This window comes from Danio rerio, chromosome 17 (assembly GCF_052040795.2).
Source record: "Danio rerio strain M-AB ecotype USA chromosome 17, GRCz13ab, whole genome shotgun sequence".
In the NCBI taxonomy this organism is placed as follows: domain Eukaryota; kingdom Metazoa; phylum Chordata; class Actinopteri; order Cypriniformes; family Danionidae; genus Danio; species Danio rerio.
Genome location: NC_141037.1, coordinates 43,849,933 through 43,866,808, shown reverse-complemented (window position 1 = coordinate 43,866,808; position 16,876 = coordinate 43,849,933). Strand labels below are relative to the sequence as shown.

Genomic DNA, 16,876 nt, shown 5'->3' with positions numbered 1-16,876 from the left:
ACCTGTTAACCCATTGGCTAGCCAGAATACACATCCAACATGCTTGCTAAAATGCTAATGCTAAAAAATAGGTCAACTTTTGCTGCTGTTTCAATTACTACTGAATGTATGTGACTATTCTTACATGGGGGTATGATGAAAAATAAAGCAATAAGATGGTGTACAAACTGCTGTGGTTTATCAATACGTTCCTGCATTACAGATATAGTCTCACACATACAGTCTGTACCATGGCTTCATGTTACTTCAATACTGTCTTGATAAGCCATGGTGTTACGATCACCATTGATCTAGTGGCGGCCGATTGCTGGAGAACAACTCCAGTCCAACACCACCCCACCATTTTTGAGCTGGGATCAAACCCCAGAGACTCTTTGCATGCGAGTCGGTTGCTCGAAAAAGGAAGCTAAAGAAAATGACCTGGGGCCTCATGTACGAAGACTTGCGTGGAAATCTTACTAAAACATTGCGTACGCACAAAGCTGTAAATGTGCGTACGCAGAAAAAAATTCAGATGTATGAAACACTGCGTACGCCGAATCTCACGCATATTCTTTTGTACATCTGAATGAACGTGAAACTAAGCGCAACATGCACGAGCACAAAACCCCTCCCTGCCTCCTCCCCCGTATGAATATGCTAATGACTATGCTAATGGAAAAACCTAACGAAAAAGCAATGGCAAAAGCAAGCAAAAAGAGAAACTTTGAACAGAATGTGAATTGGAGGTGCTGCTTTCGGAGGTAGACCGGAGAAAAGCGGTGTTATTTGCAAGTTTGTTCTCCGGAATTAAAGAAAAAAAAATAGAGTGGGAGAGTTTAGCTGATGCGGTTTACACAGTTGGGTCTGAACATCGCACTGAGTGCATTAAAAAAAGAAATAGTGTGGTTTATATCTGTAAAATGTTGCATAATGCTTAACAGTCTCAGTGGCGCTACTCGTAAGACGCATGTGATCATGAATTGATACGTTCGAGCATGAGCTCGGCTCGAATACAGCATCCGATAAACTCTTTCTTGTTTTTTCCCCCGCTACATATCAGATTTTGCCAACTATTTATCACGAGAAAGACAAGTAGGAATCATCAATAAGTTTGTGCATCATATTTTATTTGCACATTTATTGAATGGAAATGTTTCTGATTCACGCATGCAAATTCATCTTCAGATAGTGTCTTTATAGCAATGTGCGTGCGGTAGATGGCTCAGATTACATTGGGAAAACAGGCGACTGCTGCAAATTGTGCTTTAATGTTTAGCTGGTCAACTGTATGGTATGGAAACCTTATATACCTGCTGAACCCGTCTCATACAGCTGCCATTGCAAGGCTCAGACACTTTGTAGAGAGGAATTTAACACAACTGCCTCTAGGAGTCGCCAATGGAAATAAAACAGACACGCACAAAAAATGTGCGTACGCCTGCCAGAAAGCTGCCGTGAAGCTGCGCACATTCCCACGTTCAGTTCATTGTTAGTAAATCCAAACGTGAGCGATTCTGAGCGTGAAACCTGGCGTACGCAAAGTTTTTGTGCGTACGCAGCGTTGATACATGAGGCCCCTGTTCTTTAGAGGTCAGAGGAGTGAGGTTCACCTGCACAGTCCTTCACAAGCTGGCCTCCGTTACACTCACGCCCCTAAACCTCACTCCCAATTGGGTCACGGCACCAATGTAACACTGCCACTCCTACACTACCCAACCTGTTTCGAGCTGGGGTTGAATTAGCGATTCCACATGAGAGTCATTTGCTCTAACAAGAAGGCTAAAGACCATGTCCTCTAAAGTCTGTCGCTCGAGCACTTTTAGAGCTCAGTGGAGTGAGGTTTACCTGTATAGCACTTCACTAGCTAGCCTCTGTTACACCTGTACCGACTATTTGCCAGTTTTTATACTACACTTTGGATTATCTTTATGCACCTGTTTGTTCTTGTTTCGACCTTTGCTTGCAAGAGGATTTACTTAATAAACTGCTATTGGATCCTCAACTTCCCTCAAGGTCTAGCTAATGTTACACGTGGTGGGTGTTTCCTTTCAGACTCAATCTGTTGTCACACTGGATTTTTTCCCCACAGACTTTCATTTATACGTACGTGAATGCATCAGAGCAGAAACGCAAGCTTTTGTGACGTTTTTTTGAAGTTTAGCAGTTCACTGCATTGCGAAGTTCAAGCCTGGTGAACTCAAATTTGCATCATGTGACTGTGTGAGACCAATTGAAGGTCGAAACATGACCTCTATGGATTAAAATTTAAAATATGGACCAATCGCTTGCTTTTTAAAAAGTCTAATAGTTTATTCCCAACCCCTTTTCACAGAGCCACACAACAAAATTTCACATGCTCAAACTCTAGTGTGACCATGACATCACACTGCTTGCGATAGACCAATTACAACAGACTGGGTCATCAGAATAGTCATCGCAGATTATCATCATGCAAAGGAAAGGTTTGGAAAATTAATTTCTTGATAAATCATATGGGAAAAGTTGAGATAATTAGGTAAAATAATGCATTTTACAAAACAATGACGGTGGTTTTTGATACATACATACCAGGGAAACAAACAATGACAATCCATACTAGGGACACTTTAAGCAAATTAACTAAATAAACAACAAACACGGCGACACAGTGGCGCAGTAAGTAGTGCTGTCGCCTCACAGCAAGAACGTTGCTGGTTTGAGCCTCGGCTGGATCAGTTGGCGTTTCTTTGTGGAGTTTGCATGTTCTCCCTGCATTTGTGTGGGTTTCTTTAGGGTGTTCCGGTTTCCCCCACAGTCCAAAGACATATGGTACAGGTGAATTGGAGAGGCTAAATTTTATGTAGTGTATGTGGGTGAATGAGTGTGTATGGATGGGTTTCCCAGAGATGGGTTGCAGCTGGAGAGGCAAACGCTGCGTAAACATGTGCTGGGTAAGTTGTCGGTTCATTGCGTTGTGGCGACCCCGGATTAATGAAGAGAGTAAGCCGAAAAGAAAATGAATGAATGAATGAATGAACAACAAACACAGATCAACAAAGAAAACCCCCTAAGCAACTCACCATGAGGCATTCACTCTCAGGTCTTCATTATGGCAGCAGGATAAAGAAACATGCAGAGAGAGCTTAAAAAGGACAAGCCAGGCAAGAGCTGGGAAACAGGGAGCCACCCCGAATACAGCTTTAAATTCTGCTTGTAAGCATTGCTAATAAACTGGCTGCAGGTATGGAGAGGTGGAGTTGACCTTGAAAAAAAAGACATATTAATCAGTACAGACAAAGCAAGCACACATGCACACACACAAATATAAATAAAGCTGTAACACTGGAAACAAAATTTATCCTTGAATACATGTTGAGTAAGAATGAGTAAGAAAGGTATAATCCCTTTTCTTTGGTTTGAATTGCCTCAAGCACTTATATTTCATCCTTCTCGTCCCTTTATCAAACAGTGGGTCTGACGTGAGTTTTTATCAGTAAATGAATCCATTGCTTCATTAAAATTTCCAGCAAGAATATTTTGACCCTCAGAGTTTCCCAGCATGTGATTAAGCTTGTGCAAGTAAGATGGATCACTTATGTTAGGTGCATATATTCTATAGCACTATTTGTGTGCCCTCTAACATGGCTTTAAGAAACTAAATTTGTCCCACAAAAACATATACTTTTATGAATTAGGATAATAAGTCAGGGCAGCATGATGGGTCAGCAAGAAGGTTGCTGGTTCGAGAGTTGGCTGGGTCAGTTGGCATTTCCAACACAATCTCACGGCAATTTGTAACTTTTTTATTTAGTGGCTAATTCGTACAAATTCGTACGATCTAATTTGTACATTTTAGTACGATTTGCGTATCCCCCAATGATGGTTGGGTTTAGGGGTGGGGTTAGGTGCCACGCCTCCTTTTTAAAATCGTACATTTTCTTACGACTGAATTCGTACGAATTAGCCACTAAACTGCCAAAACGTAAAATACTTACGTTTTCTCGTGAGATCAGGCTGGCATTTCTGTGAACTGAATAAGCTAAGTTGGCCATAGCGTATGTGGGAGTATATGGGTATTTCCCAGTGCTGGGTTGAAGCTAAAAGGGCATCGCTGCGTAAAATATATGCTGGATAAGTTGACGGTTCATTCCGCTGTGGCGACCCTTGATAAATAAAGAGAGGAGGCCTCAGGAAAATGAACGAATGAATGATAATTAGCCCATCAGGTTAATCAAACATCATGTAGTGTGATGAAGCTATGAAAAACATGACCTACTCATTCCCACTTTAAACAGTTCTGCTTGTCTGACCTTCATATGGCACTCCTGAATAAATGTAATGTCACTTGATTGTTTTTCCGATGTGAACACTCGTCTGCTACATTCATTAATGTTCCATGAGATTAAACTTCTCTCCAAGACATTACAAACATGTCATTTCAAGTCTGTTCCTTGCATTAGCAACTTATCATTTATTAATACTTTAAAACCTTGTATATGAACAGTATGAACTCTTTTATCCATTTGTCCAAAGCTCTTTCTCTTTCTCTCTCTCTTACAGGCTCACACAGGGAGCAGTTAAAGGTTTGGTGCCTTGGTATTTAGTAATGTGGGGTCACTCTAGTTTGTGTAGAAATTAAATTTCTTCCAGTTTGAAGATAAAACTTAATGACAGTTAGTGGTGTGATGAGACAAACCCTTCGAGACAAGATGAGACACAAGACTGGGTTTGCGGGAATGAGACGAGATAAGATTTTTAGACTTTAATCCTCAATGACAAAATAAATATTGCAAATATAATCCTTTATTCAACAGAAAAACGAAAATGACAAAACGTATGTGCATTTTGAAAAGAACTTGTACTTTATGAAATAAATACATTCTTTTTTTTTATAAGGTACCCCTGACCAACTGCTTAACACAAATTTCTAACCAGCCAATGAAATGGCAGCAACTCAATGCATTTAGGCATGTCGACATGGTCAAGACGACCTTTTGCAGTTCAAACGTAGCATCAAAATGGGGAAGAAAGGTGATTTAAGAGACTTTAAATATGGCATGGTTGTTGGTGCCAGAAAGGGTGGTCTGAGCATTCCAGAAACTGGTGATCTACTGGGATTTTCTCACACAACCATCTATAGGGTTTACAGAGAATGGTCAGAAAAAGGGAAAATACCCAGTGAGCGGCAGTTCTGTGGGCACAAATACCTTGTTGTTGCAGACTGGTACAGTAACTCAATTAATCACTTGTTACAACTGAGGTATGCAGAAGACCACACCGGGTGCCACTCCTGTCCTAACTCCTCTAGCTAAGAACAGGAAACTGCGGCTACAATTTGCACATGCTCACAAAAATAGGAAAAAAGTTTGTTTAAGTGATGAGGGGTCATTAAAGGGTCACGAAACACCAAAACACATTTATTGCGATGTTGACAGTCATATACAGGGCTTGACATTAACTTATTTGATCACCAGCCACAGTGGCTGTTTTCCAATGTTACTAGCGATTCTGCATTCTCACTAGCCACAATTTTGTTGTTGGGAAAATATTTTTTATATGCATAAATATGACTTTGACATGCTAAAATAATTTGGTTTAGATTGTGTTGTGTCAATATGCCTGACACGTTTTGTGAAAAAATGTAAATGTGTCAAAACAAGCTAAATAAAGCTGTTTACAATACTTTTTATATAACAAAACTTAAAAAAAAGAGAAAAACTATTAACTTTTAAAAATTATTATTGTCATGTACCAAAATATGCACAGTAATCTGTCCTTGCTAAAGGTCTCTCAGATCACCAGTTAACTACACACAAATGAAGAGTTAATCTCATATTAAAGCAATGTTGTTGTAAAACAAACAAAAAAAAAGATAGTTAAACCATTAAAACAAAAATAACCGTAAGCAAAAGAAAGCAGCTGTGTGTGATAATGGAAGAATTATCACACGGTTAAGGCCAATTAATAATCTGTTCAAAGCGAAAGCAACCGGTGCTGCTTACCAAAAAGATATATTTGGAGCTCTTGAAAGCAGCAAGACTGTGGGTGCATGAGCATAACTTTTTGTCTGGTCTATATGAAAAAGAACCAATCACAGTTGCGTTCTAGGCACGGTTGCTCTAGGCAAGGAAACAGGAGCGTGCACGTGCTTTAAACAGTTGCACGCATCACATCAACTGTTAGCGCAACTGATCATCCTCTCATTCGGTATTCACCTGCTTTCTATTGCTCGCGCAAACGCAATTATTTGCATTATTTAATTATTTAACATTTGCACGCATATTGGGTCATCCTTATAGTCGAACCCTACTTTTAAGAAAACTACATTTTAAAAATTATTTTCAACCAGCTAAAGTGGCTAGTGGGAGTGGCAGTCTATCCCGCCAAAGCTAAATTCTACGCGCATTTGGCGGGTTGTTGGGTGTTAATGTTAAGCTCTGGTCATATATATGTTTCACATTGCTAAAAACACTATTAAGATACATACATTTTACAAAAAAGTGAAAATTGGTTGTTTTTGAGTAATTTCGAGAAAATTCGATCTTCCAGTTTAAAAAGAAATTTAAAACCCATGTCACGGCGATTAGGTCCTATGGTAAATTCCAGCGCGGAGACTAGATGTCTGTACTTGCTTGTACAACGTGACGTATTTGAGTTTTCATCATTAATTTAAGAAACAGTCTTGGTTCGAACCAATCAGCGCGCTCTATTGTGTATGAGGTGCAACTTCATTAATATGCATGATGGCATTTTTTACCTGAGAGCTTTCAGCATCTGGAAACGATGAAATCCAGATTGGCCACTCTTCTTTAAAAAAAAGGACACGATTCTAGTTGGTGTTGATGGTCCTGTCTCTACGGATTTGGGTGTTGATGGTCCTGTCTCTACAGATTTGGTGTGTGATCAATGTTCTTTGTTTATGTTTATTCAGATGGCAAAGTTAGTATCATCAGCAGTACTCTTTCAGTTTTTAAAGACATACCTTAGTCAAGATTTAGTTACTAAGTTTACAGTACGTTAACATCAATACAATATTGACTAAAAGATCCGCCTGAAAATGTTGCTCTCCGAATGTAAACATGTAAACACCTTAATCAAACTATTACCGTCATGTAGAATTTTCGCCCCATTTTGTGACAGGATAGTCTATACATACATGGCTTTCTGATGCTATTCTCTGCACCCACCACATGCATCTAAGTTGCAGAGAAATGCAGAGTTTTTTTTTTTCTCCCATACGGTATGCACTTTCAAACATTGCATAAAACGAAACTTTTCCAGCAGTTCCTCGCATCCAATATCTTGTTTGTCATGAGAGGCGTGCATGAAATATTCCTGAATGAAAGTGAAAGTGCCAAACTGCAGTTAAAGTCGACAAATTTATAATTTGGCAAATAATTTGATTACTGATGTCCATGTAAACGTAGTCACTGTCTTCCCTGCGTCTGTGTTTGTTTTGCCTCTGTAAAAATTAGTGTGTGCTAATACTGAAGCTCCCTTTTTCATGCAAACCCTTTCCTCTTTTGACACTCCTCCCTAAAGAAAACTGGACTCATCCACTTTCCTGACATTTTTCAAGTGAAGTTTATTTATAAACTAATTACGAGAGAATCACGTGCTTATGATTACTTGCAGCCAGCCCAGCATTATTCAATTTATGATTCACCAATCAGGTGGTTCCTAAGCCTCAATAAATACCCTAAGTCCCATAAAACAGCCATTTTCATTTTGAAGAATCCCCCCTTCCACCCCTACTCCTCTTTTTTCCTAGATGGGTGTCATGGTGGCCCAGTGGTTAGCACTGTAGCCTCACAGCAAGAAAACCACTGGTTTTAGTCCTTATCAAGCCTCTCGATGTTTCTGTGCTGAGTTTACATGTTCTTCCCGTGCTCACGTGTGTTTCCCCTGGGTTCCCCGGTTCCCTCCCACTGTCCAAAAAACATGCAACTTAAGTTAATTGATTAATCTAAATCGGCATCATAGACATGCTTTTAGTAAATATTTATCTCTTAAGAGCAATCTCTATCTGTTCATTTGTTACTACAGCAGTGAAGTTCTCGAAATCTACCTGAGCTTAAACTCTCTTCTTGCCTTGCAAACGGGAGGAGGCCTCGGGCTCGAGGATCTTATAAGCTCAGGGCTCTCCATGGACAGCATGCCAAACAAGCTTTATAATCAATCATCTGCTAAGTGTGGACTCTTGACACAAGAGGTCTGAGAACACTCTGCTGAAAAGGGGGTTGAGGTTTTGTGGCCCTTTAAGGATTTTTTGTTTTAAAATAGAGGTCTTTAAAAAAAAAATGGAAACCATCACATTAGGCCAAGACCTTCTTCAATTTGATCTTTGTAAACATTGCATTTTAAAAGGTTATGAAATATAACACATGAAAAAATACAAAATTAAAAAACTCCAACTACTCCCTTTCTCTCTTTTACAGACATCTAAAAGCTCTCACCACGAACAGAAGGAAAAAAGACAGGAAAACAAAAACATCATGAATTTTGTCCCCATGTGACTCCCTGACATGCACTGATAACTGTAAGAAAGGCCTGTGCCTGTCCAAATAATTTACCACAAGTGGACCCCAAGCAAGTTGTAGAAACCTGAAGAATAACAAGCAGAAAGAGGATGCTCTTTTTTTTTTTTAAATTGAGTAAGATTTCAAGCTATGATAAAAAATATAGAAGGTAATCCAAATCAGAATAAGGCTGTAGCATAAAATGTGGAAATAATGAAGCGCTGTGAATACTTAGGGCTCTATTTTAATGATCTAAGCACAAAGTATTAAGAGCATGGCGCAAAAGCATTAAAGCCATATTCAAATGCACTTTTGCTATTTTAAGGATGGAAAAATACGCTTTGTGCCCTGACACATTGTCTAGCAGGGTTTGCTTATTCTCTTAATAAGTTATGGGTGTGCTTTTAGCATAATATACATTAAATCCATCAGAGTCTCATCTCCCATTCCCTTTAGGAGTCAGGACGTACTCACACTATGCTATCTGAACCATGCACAGGCTCTATTCCGGATCGTTTAAGAAGTGTGAGTGCGCTGAATCAGGCTAAGGCACGGTTCACTTGGCCGGCCCTGGCCCGGTTGGAAGAGGGGGCCTGAGTGCGGTTCACTTGGGCTTTGAATTCATAACACTTTTTATAATAACTACACACTTTAAATCATTTATTAAGCATTAGCAAATAGTGAATTCATTATCTATTAAGCATTAACTCTACATTAATAAGCGTTAGTAAGCAGTTTATAACTGCAGCTACAAATGCTGTATTCTTGATTTACAAATACAATTATAATGTGCTGAATAATTGTACTTTCATACTTTGTTAATGATTTATTTTTCATTAATAAATTAAGTATTGCATTATTTACAAACTATTTGTATTTAAGAGTAGTTTTTAGGATCATTCAGAATGAGTTAGTAAATGATTAATAAACTATTGAAATAAAAGTTTATATTTCTTATTATTCAGGCATTTATTAATGGTTACTATGTATGTTAACAAATGCTTTATTAACTCAACTTCATGCAGTTTTGAGACCTAATCTAAAGTGAGGACTATTCATGCTTTATATATCCCTTCTTATACAAAATATGCAGTACTGGCCAAATACCATTTTGACACCAATCTTTCAAAAAAAAAAAAAAAAAAGATTTACGTTGCATTAATATACAGCGATTGTTCCATAATGACACAATATGAGGACTGGAGTTATGTTTGTACAGCATCTTCAAATATAACAAAACCTGCTTATGAAAATTGAAAAGTTTCAGTGGAATTTTAGATAATTCAAAGTCACATTGTAAAAAAAAAATACTTTATACCCCCTAGTTTTTTAAACAAATAAGATGGGATTACAAACCAATAAGAATCCTCATTTTTTTATAAATGTTTGCAGCCATTTAAGTTTAAGTACTCCGTTCATAATATCAAAATCTATAGCCTTTAATCCACCTTCACTATATTCCCTAATTATGTCATCATTAAAACAAATATAAATATGCAAATAATAAATACTACTACTAATAATAATGATGATTTATAATGATTATTTTTACTTTTTTTTTACTGTGTAAAAAATTGTGCAGAAAGTTCAAACTAAAGTGAAATCTTAAATTATTAGTAATTGGGTTTTGAGGTGATATCATTAGTGTTGTTATATGGAGATACTACTGTGAATTTTAATCTCCTCAGGATGCCAAAGTTGCTTTTTCAAAAGAAACAAGTTTGTAAAAAGGAGAAAAATTTCCAATGAAGCAATCTCTAAAAAAATGCTGGGTGGTATGAATTTGACGCTGAGTTAAAACTAGAAAACTCAACAGTTCTGTTAAAAGGATACCATTTCAATTTTGGGTAAAAAATATACCCAATATTGGGTTTGTTCATATTTACTCGTGTGCATAGGCTTAAATAGAGTGTTACCCAAAACTAACAATTCTGTCATAATTTTCTCACCCTTCACCTGTCACAAACTGGTTTGACTTTCTTTCTTCTGTTGAACACAGAGGAAGACATTTTGATGATAACTAAAACTCTGTAAACACTTATTTCCATATTATTTGTTAGTGGTTACAGTGTTGTAGCTTTTTGTGTTCAACAAAAGAAAGATACTCATAACAGTTTGGAAAAGTAAATATTGAGTAACTTTTGGGTGAACAATCCATTAAACCTTAACTTCAAGAATACCCCTAAAATCTGATGGATAATTAAAACACTGATATGCTTACCCTAATTCATTATGAACGAAACCTAAAACCAGAATCTGGTTGGTTGAAGAATGTTGCTTTGGATCAGGTAGAAAAAAAAACATACCTTGCACAACACACCAGACTGATTCCATCTAATACGATCTTCATGAATAGACAACTATTAATAACTAACATAATATTACAATCCATACAAAAATATCAAAGTGTATGAGTGGAAACAGTTTTCTAATTAGCTTCACACTAAAAAAGTTCCATGAATTGCTGCTAGGTGGCAGTGGCGCTTGGTTTGCTTACATCCATTCACGCAGATGCAGTGTCGGAGACAGCAGCCATGCAGGAAACATTAAAAGGATAATCCTGATAATTACTAATGTCCGTTAAATGCATCTCTTCTCTCATACAGTATGCATAGACACTTTTCTATGCGTGAAATCTAGACAATATTTGCATACCCTTCACTTCAAAGAGTTATATTTATCCATCAATTTAGCTTCAACAGATGAAGCTGTGTTGACAAGACGAGGGACTTGTTGTTCATCTAAAATAATTAGCAGCACTAATTAAATCAAGTCTTCCAGGCAAAATGGATTGAAGAGCTGCCCTTCTCTTGATTACATTGAAGAATATGTAGCACAATTCGGTTTGATTAAACACCCTAAAATGTTATTTAAACCATTTTAAAGAGATGGTTCACCCAAAATATGAAAATTACCTCATCATTTACTCTGCCTCATGTGGTTTTTCCCTTAAGCATTCTGGAGGACATTTTTTGAGCAAAATCATTCATTTTGATTCATGAAATAAAGTTTCTAAGCAGTGTAAGTCTTTGCTACTTTTTATAAATTTGCAACTTGAGCACACAAAATACAATGACTTGATTCAACAAAGTTAAATCAAGTCCTCTTTGAGTCCAATTCTATAATTTGTTAATTATACATAAGAAATGTATAGAAAATAGAACACTTTATAATAACTACACACTATAAATCATTTATTAAGCATTAGCAAATAGTGAATTCATTATCTGTTAAGCCTGAACTCTATATTAATACGCGTTAGTAAGCAGTTTATAACTGCAGCTACAAATACTGTACTCATGACTTAAAAGCACCTATATAATGTGTTTAATAATTGTACTTTCATACTGAGTTAATGATTGATTTTTCATTACTAAATTAAGTATTGCATTATTTACAAACCATTTGTATTTAAGAGTAGTTGAGGGTTTTTAGGATCATTCAGAATGAGTTAGTAAATGATTAATAAACTATTGAAATCAACATTTATTTGTCTTATTATTCAGGCATATATTAATCGTTTCTATGTATGTTAATAAATGCTTTATTAACTCAACTTCATCTAGTTTTGTGACCTAATCTAAAGTGAGGACTATTCATGCTTTATAAATCCCTTATAAAATACAAATAAAGGCTCAGTTAAATTCTAAACAGGAAAAATGACATTATTCATTCCTATTCAATTAAAGATACACAAATAAAACTGCACTTCAAACGAAAAATAAATCTTTGCAACCTAATCTAAAATAAAATCACTGTAGAGTTTAAACATTGCATCTTATTTTATTGTTAAATTATTATATTGTTGTTGTTTTATCCAGTTTTATGTTGTATTTTGACACTCTTGTTATTCAGCAACTTTTAAACTTTACAGTAATTTTACCTTTTAGAAAAGATTTCAAGGATTATTATTCATTTTAATTTTTAATAGTCATTTAAAAGCAATTTATAAAGAATAAATAGTCCTTACATTAGATTGGGTCACAAAGCTGCATAAAGTTGAATAAATAAAGCATTTATTAACATACTAGTTAACCATTTATATATGCCTGAATAATAAGATATATAAATGCTGATTTCAATAGTTTATTAATCATTTACTAACTCATTTTGAATTATCCTAAAAACCACCAACTACTCTTAAATACAACTCGTTTGTAAATAATGCAATACTGAATTTAGTAATGAAATATAAATCATAGACTAAGTATGAAAATACAATTATTAAACACATTATATAGGTGGTTATGAGTCAAGAATACAGCATTTATAGCCTCAGTTATAAACTGCTTACTAACATTTATTAATGTAGAGTTAATGCTTATCAAATAATGAATTCACTAGATGCTAATGCTTAGTAAATGACTCATAGTGTGTAGTTATTATAAAGTGTTACCGAGCATTTTTCATTTTTTAAACACCATTTTAAGGACAAAATTATTAGCCCCTTTAAGCAATTTTTTTTTTTCGATAGTCAACAGAACAAACCATAGTTATACTATAACTTGCCTAATTACCCTAACCTGCCTGGTTAACCTAATTAACCTAGTTAAACCTTTAAATGTGACTTTAAGCTGTATAGAAGTGTTTTTAAAAATATTATTTACTGTTAACATGGCAAAGATGAAACAAATCGGTTATTAGAGATGAATTATTAAAACTATTATGTTTAAAATGTGTTGAAAAAAAAACTTCTCTTCGTTAAATAGAAATTGGGGAAAAAATAAACAGGGGGTCTAATAATTCAGTGGGCTAACAATTCTGACTTTAACTCTATATTACTCTCTCTCTCTCTCTCTCTCTCTCTCTCTCTCTCTCTATATATATATATATATATATATATATATATATATATATATATATGGAAAGTAGGTTAAATTGGTTATATTTTATATATCTGAAAAATAAGGGCTGCAATTTGAGAAATGCTTAGAGATATTCTGAAAATGCGGGTTGGCAGTAGTCTTTCAGTTGAAAAGTATCTGATAAGCTGCAGCACACACTGAAAGTAACATCTCGACATGCAAAAGTGTTCCTACATATCTTTTTTTTATCAATGTTGTTTACAATATCCACCAGAATTTGTAATGTTGTCAAATGTGTAAACAAACCTGTCTTTAGCCCTTTTGTCAGATAATGTTAGCGGGTTTTTCCCTAGTTATTTGGTTCGTCTCAGGGAAAAAAAGCAGCTACATGAATGCTTAAGTGTTAAATAAAAGTTAAACTATAAGGAAAAGACTGACCCCCAACCCAGCTTGGCCGTTTAGAGCTAATTTTGGTTAATTATGTCAGAATTTACCAGTATTTTGTAATCAATGAGTGAATGGTTCTTTCGGGGAAAATGTTTGGAACGTCCTTGTCTGTGTGAACAGCACATACTTGAATTTAACTGTAAAGTTGTTACGGTAATCACTAGCTATGTTTCTATCCTAAAATGCGAATTAAGTTTATGCGCAAAACTGAATTATTGCACAAAAGATGTGCGAATAAAGTAGTGTTTCCATCCAACGAGTCAAAGCGAACAAAATCGTCACTTCTTGATTCTCTGGCGGCTGAGTATAATCACTTCCTGATATCTGGCGGCAAATATTAACAGTAAAAACGGAATTTGCTGCAAAAAGAGAAGCTGCATGAATCTTTTTTCATTTAATAAATTACTTGCACCTCAGAAGGAAATCCTGACACAGTCAACGCGCAGTGGCATTTGAAGGCATGAAATGCGAAGCACAGTTCTGGAGATCATTGATTCTGGAGGTCATTAGTAATATAACACTAATACTAAAATGGTTAAGGCATTTTAGAATGACCAAAACAACATTTCAGCTGTTTTACAATGTGCTTAGCTTGCTGGTTTGTCCATTCCCACACATTTTAATCATTACATAATCTCTTATAACAAAATCGCATGACCTTTTTTAAAGCGTACACCGTAATTTGTTTGGTAAAAGTGTTCCATCGTAGTTTATGCACATCTTTTCTTTTCCTGTGTGAAAGGGGCAATTGCCTTGCAAGAAAATGTGTGGATTTTTAAAAAACATTTTTTGTGTGTTTTACAGAAAAAAGAGTGAGTCATGACAGAATTTCCATTAATAAAATTTATGACTATCCTTATAACATTTAAAAAGATGGAATAACAGTTAAACAAAGTTGTTATGAATGCTAGTAAGCAAGATGGAATTATTATTAGCAAAAGGTTTATTGTCATTCCTAGAAGCACTAACTGCCATTCATAAAGTTGTTTCTACACCAACAGCTCACAGTCGAGTTTATCAACTAAACTTGTTCATATTTCAAGCAAGTGTGACACCAAGCACACAGGTCAGTTGCCCTATACAGCTTCATCCATCTCCTCCTGTGTGAGGACCCTCCAGTGACCTGAAGATAAATCGCGTGTCGGACCCTGCGAGGATCTCCAAGGACAGAATTAGATCAGCTGGAAAAAAAAAAGTCAGCACTCATAAAATATAGAATAAGCCTTTGCTCATCAGTAGGGCTCAGGGAGGATTTACCTGGGAGCCTGGGTCTATGCACACCGTCACGCAAGCAAATGTGCCTGTCTTTATAAAGACAAGGTGATGGGACGGATAAGTTAGAGCAGCAGCTGGCTGGCATGAATTGTGTGCCCACAGGCGCTGTGCTAGATCTTTGGAGGGGGATCTGTGTTTGTTTACTTTTCAGAGCTCTGTCCTTCTGATCTTCCTCCGTGATCCAATGAGTTTTACCGTGCTTGCCCTCGACAAACATCGAGGAGGGTGGTGGTTTCTTTGAAGCCCCTGTCTGCACATTCACCCAAAGCTTTTTTAGGACATTGTAACAGGGAATGGATTCACCTGGATGTTCGTGGAAAGCAGAGACCTCCAAATGTGTGATTCGCAGAGGATTTGATATGAATTTGAGGATTTATTTCTGAACTGCTGTCAGACTAACCCATTGCAGAAAGGCTATTTGGAGGGTAAGGTGAAGAAAGATTGATGAAAATTATTGTGAGTAAATAAGGGAATTCTGGAGAAGCTCCAACGAGATGCCCTTAGGTGTGAGATTACAGTTCTATAGACACAAATATATATATATATATATATATATATATATATATATATATATATATATATATATATATATATATATATATACTGTAAATATATGTAAGAGCAATATTACACAAGTAGCAGTGGGAGGCTTGCATTGGTTCGAGTGCATTAGTTTGCCACCAGTGACAATATACTGCCACATCGCACTGCTACGAGTGTGATATTGCATTTATACAACAGTTTAACACCACAATTGTGTATATAAAAAAGAAAATCAAACACAGAAAGTCTCAAAAATACTTTTGTATGAGCAATTACTTTTTTCCGACACTTAACATTTAGGTTGCAGTTGAAGTCAGAATAGCAGAAACCGTTGCTTAAAAACACAACATCACTTTAGAACTGATTATCTAGAGTAATATTTAAAGTGATAACAAATGAGGTGATTTTGCTCACATTTTAAGATTATAAGGCTGAACGGCATGAAATGCTATCAGTCTACAGAGATTTCCTAGTATTTTTCTGTTGCAATTCAGAGATCACAATAATTAACCCTGTAAAAGCCAAAGGAAACACTAGCAGATTGCTATGGTATAAATACTGTACAACATACAAAATAGTGAGATCAACTTAGAATGTCATTTTCCTGTTTTGTAATGATTTGATCTGCTGTAGTTTGAAATAATAAAAGAAAACCCTGCGTTTTTTCTCCCTGGGGGGTTATTATGCTGTCTCTGTCTCAATCTTGTGGTGCAATCGTCTTTGCTCTGCTTAGTATGACTGCCTGATGGCCGCTGATTCTGAAAATTTAAATATTTAAAATAAGCACTATCCTTATAAATAAACTGCTCAGTTCTTATCTAAACAACTACATTCTTGTCTAAAAAGCCTCAAAAGTACATTATGTTGTCCAACAGCTGCAATATTTGTCAAACTGTAGTGAGTTTATTGATCTGCGGTCACTCTATGTGGGCAGAGTAATACACAAGGGTAAGAGGCTGTACGAGTGCTGTTATTGCAGAATATTCTACGCAATCTCACGGCAATTTGTAACTTTTTGATTTAGTGGCTAATTCGTTTGAATTCGTACAATCTAATTTGTACAATTTAAGACGATTTGCTCATTACCCAATGACGGTTGGGGTTAGGGGTGTGGTTGGGTGCCACACCTCCTTTTTGAAATCATACATGTTTGCACGCAATCGTACAAAACCGTAATCGTACACAAAATTGTACGAATTAGCCACTAAACTGACAAAACTTAAAATACGTATCCTCGTGAAATCAGGCTGGAATATTGCATGGCTATCAGCCAATCAGATTCCAGAACCAGACAGAACTGTTGTTTGTGTGTGTGTGTGTGTGTAT

The 16,876-nt window shown here is 36.2% G+C and overlaps 1 protein-coding gene across 1 annotated transcript in view; it reads right to left on the bottom strand.

The window, feature by feature from the left end:
- Nucleotides 1-6,978: 6,978 nt before the first annotated feature.
- The window catches only part of LOC141378420 (lysine-specific demethylase 5B-B-like), a 41,784-nt gene continuing 31,886 nt past the window's right edge, over nt 6,979-16,876 (bottom strand). The window contains exon 7 of the mRNA XM_087290953.1: nt 6,979-6,999. The gene's annotated coding sequence lies outside the window, so the exon portion shown is untranslated. The remainder of the gene's footprint in view (nt 7,000-16,876) is intronic.